Below are 6,268 nucleotides of genomic sequence, written 5' to 3' on the forward strand. Positions count from 1 at the left end.
CTTTGTCTCCTTATCTTTGCCACAAAATTTTAAGTTAGTTATTTGATTTTAATATTGCATATGTGATTATTCCTCTATAAATTGTTAATTTGTTTTGCCACAGCTTGATTCATATAGTTTATAGTAATAGCTTAATCGAATTAATCCTATCTGATCCCTGAGGAGACGATCTTACTTACTAGTTTATTACTTGATTCGACATGTACATTTTCACATTCGCATATTATATTCACACGTGACAAGTTTTTGGCGCCGTTGCTAGGGATTGACAATTTGGTGAAATTTGGGTTTGTTATTTTACTTAGTTCCATTAGTTTTATTTAACTTAGTTGTATTTAATTTTTACAAGTTTGCCATCAGTGTATGAGAAGAAACATTCCTACTAACAAGTAATATCCTTTTGACTTAGAGATCGAAAGAACTTTGTGAAGAAGAAGAAAAGAACTGTGAATATGGTTAGGGAAGGGAATGATCCTGGCCTGAATGATCATGGTCTCAATGACAATCCAAATAGTCAGGATGTTAATCCTCCTATTTGCCGTGTGATAGATGATCGAGATAGACCAATTCGAGAGCATGTTGTTCCAATTCTAGAGGATTTGAATCCAAGAATAGTCAGACCGCACATACAAGCCAGTAGTTTGAGTTAAAACCGGTAATGTTTCAGATGCTACAAACGGTAGGACAGTTTAGTGGATTGTCTACTGAAGATCCATGATTGCACTTAAGACTTTTCTTGGAAGTCTATGACTCATTTAGACAACAGGGTACTCCTGAAGACGCCCTATGACTTAAACTGTTTCCATATTCATTAAAAGATCGTGCTAGAGCATGGTTGAATGCTTTGCCGTTAGGGATGGTGGCATCTTGAAATGATCTTTGTCAAAGGTTTTTGCTATGATATAATCCTCCAAATATGTATGCCAAGTTAAAGAATGATATCACATCTTTTCGACAATCAGAGGATGAGACGTTGTATGATGTTTGGGAGCGATTCAAGGAATTACTTAGGAAATGTCCAATGCATGGTTTCCAACACTAGACACAGATGGAAATGTTTTAAAATGGATTAAACACACATACAAGGATGGTAGTTAATGCGTCTGCTAATGGTAATTTGCTGGATAAATTATATAATGAAGCATATGACATTTTGGAACGAATTACCAACAATGATTATCAATACCCTACTATGAGAGTGGGGATTGGCAGAAGAGTTCTAGCACAATGGAGCTTGATGCAATCACTTCATTAACGACTTAGGTATCATTTTTAGCTAATATGATCAAAACACTAAAGTGACCAATTGTAGTTTAGGAGATCAAAACAGCCAAGCTATCATATGTTTATTGTGGGGAAGATCATATTTTTGATGAATGCCCATCAAACCCAACCTCTGTGTATTACATGAGTAATTTTAACCAGAACAATAACACATATTTCAACACTTACAATCTAAGGTGGAAGCAACATCCAAACTTCAGTTGGAATAATCAAGGAATGGTGAACTCCAACAATGTTGTTCAACAGAATTCCACAAATGCACCACTTGGTTGTAATCAACCTATGCCACGACAAAATGTTCAACAAAGTTCAGCATCATCTTTTTCTTCTATGGAAGCTCTATTGAAGGAATATATGATAAAAAATGATGTTGTGATCCAGAGTCAAGCTACATCCCTAAGAGCTTTGGAAAATCAAGTAGGGCAGATTGCCAATGCGTTAAACTTGAGACCTCAAGAAGCATTGTCAAGTGACACTGAAAATTCAATATCTTAATGGAAGGAATATTGCAAGGCCATTAGGCTCAGAAGTGGTACTCAATTACCTAGAGTTGTTAATGATGCCATTACAGATGAGGACAGCTTAGATCTCACACATAGAAAGAATTCAGACCAATCTTTGGAGTAGTTTATAACTGAGCGGACCAATCAAAAAAATGTTGTAACAAAATCAGATTGTGCTGCCAATAAAAATTCCACAGCAAAAAAATATCAACAATCTAAAGGAAAGCCACCACCACCTTTTCCTCAACGATTTTAAAAATCTAAGCAATATTTTCAGTTCAAAATTTTTTTGGATGTCTTGAAGTAACTCCATATCAACATACCGTTGGTGGAAGCGTTGGAGCAAATGCCCAACTACGTAAAATTCATGAAAGATATCTTGTCAAAGAAGTGAAGATTGGGGGAATTTGAAACTGTTGCTCTCATTGAAAGGTGCACAACGATGTTGATGAACAAATTGCCTCCAAAGTTAAAGGACCCATGGAGTTTTACTATTCCTTGAGTTGGAAATCATTATGTTTGTAAGGTATTATGTGATTTAGGAGCAAGTATAAATTTAATGCCTATGTTTGTTTTCAGGAAGCTAGGAATTGGGAAGGTAAGACCCACCATAGTCACACTACAACTAGCTGATCGTTCTTATGCACATCTGGAAGGTAAAATTGAAGATGTGCTAGTAAAAGTAGATAAATTTATTTTTTTGACATATTTTATTATTTTAGAATGTGAAGTTGATAAAGAAGTACTGATTATTCTTGGACTAGCTATAGGTAAAATGATAATCGATTTGAAGAAAGGTGAGTTAACAATGAGGGCTAATGACTAGCAAATTACTTTCAATGTTTTTGATGCCATGAAGTGTGCAAATGAAAATGAAGAATGTCATGCAGGTCCATTTGAGTTGAGTAAAGCAGAAATGACCAAAGAACTTGGTGAACTTATGAAGACAAAGAGGCTTGAAGATAGACTAGGGAAGAGTTTCGCATCTTTGGATTTATCAGGTCGTTCTTTTAAGCCTCCTAGACCTTCTATAGAGGAACCTCCCATATTAGAGTTAAAGCCTTTTCCATTACATTTAAAGTACGCCTACTTGGGAAACAACAACACTCTTCCAGTAATTATCTCTGTAGAGTTGACACTTGATCAGGAGACTAAGTTACTAGATGTTCTGAGGAGATCTAAAAAGACGCTGGGATGGACAATCGCCGATATCAAGGGAATCAATCCTGCTATCTGCATGCATAAGATTTTACTAGAGGATTGCCATAGAAATTTTATTGAGTAGTAGATAAGGTTAAACGCCATCATCAAAGAAGTTGTGAAGAAGGAGATTAACAAATGACTCGACGTTGGCATAATATTCCCTATTTCTGATAGTTCGTGGGTGAGCCCTGTTCAATGTGTACCCAAGAATGAGGTGTCACAGTGATTAGCAATGACAACAACGAACTCATTCTAACTCGTGCTATCACAGGATGAACGATATGCATGAACTATGGCAAGCTTAACAAAGTAACTCAGAAGGACCATTTCCCTTTACCTTTCATAGATCAAATGTTGGATAGATTAGTTGGCAAAGCCTTCTATTGTTTCTTGGATGATTACTCGGGGTATAATCAGATTGTCATAGCTCCCAATGACCAAGAGAAGACCACTTTCACATTTCCATACGGAACTGTCGCATTTAGACGAATTCCATTCGGATTGTGTAATGCTCTAGCAACATTTCAACATTGCATGATGACGATATTCTCAAACATGGTGGAAAAGTTCCTTGAAGTATTCATGGATGATTTCTTTATTTTTGGTAATACTTTTAAGAACTGTTTGAAGAATTTGGAGTTAGTTCTTTACTGCTGTGAAAAAACTAATATTGTTTTGAACTAGGAAAAATGTCACTTCATGGTTTGTGAAGGCATTGCTCTGGGACATAAAATATCATAAGAAGGGATTTTTGTGGACAAAGCAAAGATTGAGGTGATTAAAAAATTGCCACCACCTACCACTATCAAAGGTAATCAAAGTTTCCTAGGCCATGTAGGATTTTATCGAAGATTTATTAAGGATTTTTTGAAGATATCCAAACCCCTTTGTACTTTGTTAGAACACAATAGAGCCTATAATTTTGATAAGCTCTGTTTGAAAGCATTTGAAGAATTAAAAAAAAGTAACTGGTGATAGAACTAATTGTCATAGCACCAGGCTGGACACCGTATTATGAACTTATGTGCGATGCCAAAAATTTTGTTGTAGGATTAGTATTAGGGCAAAGGAAGGACAAGGAATTCCATGCGATATATTATGCGAGCAGGACCCTAACGGACGCACAACTTAACTACAATACTACTGAAAATGAGCTATTAGTTGTGATATTTGTGTTTGACAAATTCAGATCCTATCTAGTTGGTACCAAGGTCACAATTTATACAAACTGTTCTGCGATTAAGTATTTGGTGACCCAGAAAGATGCCAAGCCTAGGTTGATCAGGTGGATATTACTGCTGCAGGAATTTGATCTTGAATTTTGAGATAGGAAAGGGACCAAAAATCAAGTGGCTGATCACTTGTCAAGCTTAGAAGTAGGAAATGAAGATGGTAATATTCAGCTTATTAAGGAAGAATTCCCAAATGAGCAACTGCTAGTTGTCATGGCATTACCTTGGTATGCCGATATAGTAAATTTCCTAATAAGTTGTTGCTGCCACTTGAGCTCACTAGTCAAAGAAGTAGGATATTTCTTCATGATGCCAAGCAATATTATTGGGATAAGCCTTTCTTATTTAAACACTGTGTGGATTAAATGATTAGAAGATGTGTTCCAGATGATGAGATTCAAAGCATTTTGCAACACTTTCATATAACACCTTATGGAGGAAATTTCCGAGGAATGAGAACTACTACAAAGGTTCTTCAATCTAGTTTCTATTGGCCAAGTCTGTTCAAAGATGCTCATGAATTCTATCAGACATGTAACAGCTGTCAACGAATGAGAAACCTATCAAGGAGGCATGAAATGTTGCTAAAAACATTTTAGAAGTCAAGTTGTTTGATGTGTGGGGGATCAACTTTATAGGTCCATTTCTAGCTTCTTGGGGAAATATGTACATACTTGTGGCAATAGATTACATCTCCAAGTGGGTAAAAGTTGTTGATCTCCCTACTAATGATGCCAAGTTAGTGGTGCAGTTCTTGCATAAAAATATCTAAACAAGATTTGGTACACCCCGTGCACTTATTAGTGATGAGGGCTCCCATTTCAATTGCAAATTAGTCACCAATGCATTGAATAGGTATGAGGGTGAGGCATAAGATTGGCACGACATATCACCCCCATACAAATGGACAAGCTGAAGTTTCTAATAGAGAAATTAAATAGATTTTGGAAAAAGTGGTAAACCTAACTCGCAAAGATTGGTCATCTAGACTGGAATAAGCTCTATAGGGGTATCGTACTGCATTCAAAACACCATTGGAAATGTCACCTTTCAAGCTTGTCTATGGGAAGCCTTGCCATTTACCTGTTGAGCTCGAACATAAAGCATTTTGGGCTATCAAGAAGCTAAACATGGATTGGTTCGTTGTTGGTAATAAACAATTACTTGAGCTAGATGAGATAGATGAATTCCGAGCACAGGCATGTAAGAATGCTCAATTGTACAAAGAGAAGACCAAGCGATGGCATGATAAGAAGATTATGCCACGTCAATTAGAACTTGGACAACATGTGTTGTTGTTTAACTTTAGGCTCAAATAGTTTACAGGAAAAATTAAAGTCTCGTTGGTCAGGATCTTTTGAAATAGTTCATGTTTATCCTTATAGAGCTATAAAGGTCAAAGATATAAAGACTAAGTTAAAATTCAAAGTCAATGGACAACATTTGAAGCATTATTGGGGTGTTTCTATGACTCGAGATAAATAGCCTATTGATCTCCAAAATACATAACTTTCACGTCTCCATTATCCTTTTTACTTTATTTATTTTTCTTTGTTAATTTTATTTTTCTTGAATTATTTCATCTGGTTGTTTTAATAATTTTTTCTATTTTGCATGCATACTAAAGGTTGGGCTTCATCTTTTAGTATTTAGCCTATTAGAAATTTTTTCCAAAATATTTACTTCCAATAAAATTTTTATTTTTCCCCCCAAATCTCATCTCACCATGTCAGGCCATAATTACTGCACTCTTATCACCCATGTCACATCTTTAATAACTTTTTACATTTGTCGCCTTTATTTTCTTTTTCTTTTAACCTAATCGTTTCACATTCTTTACAGTTACCTTCAACATTCATTTTATTCTAGATTTACTCGTGTTTACGCAAAGAATTCAAAGTGTCTACCTTTTTATGTTCCAATCACTCTAAAATTTTCAAAGCAATGGCCAATGGCCAAACATGTTCCTTCTTAATCACCCCCTGTGCCACCAAGAACCTATTTTAGCTAAGCGACATAAGATAAATACACAAATAACACCTCCAA

General features: G+C 35.7%; 1 non-coding gene across 1 annotated transcript; it reads right to left on the minus strand.

Moving 5' to 3' along the window:
* Positions 1-925: 925 nt before the first annotated feature.
* Positions 926-1,032, minus strand: LOC128036406 (small nucleolar RNA R71). The gene has a single exon (XR_008193203.1). It is a non-coding gene; the product is annotated as a small nucleolar RNA R71 (small nucleolar RNA).
* Between the last annotated feature and the right edge of the window lie 5,236 nt (positions 1,033-6,268).

This window comes from Gossypium raimondii, chromosome 13, assembly GCF_025698545.1.
Source record: "Gossypium raimondii isolate GPD5lz chromosome 13, ASM2569854v1, whole genome shotgun sequence".
NCBI classification, from domain to species: Eukaryota; Viridiplantae; Streptophyta; class Magnoliopsida; order Malvales; family Malvaceae; genus Gossypium; species Gossypium raimondii.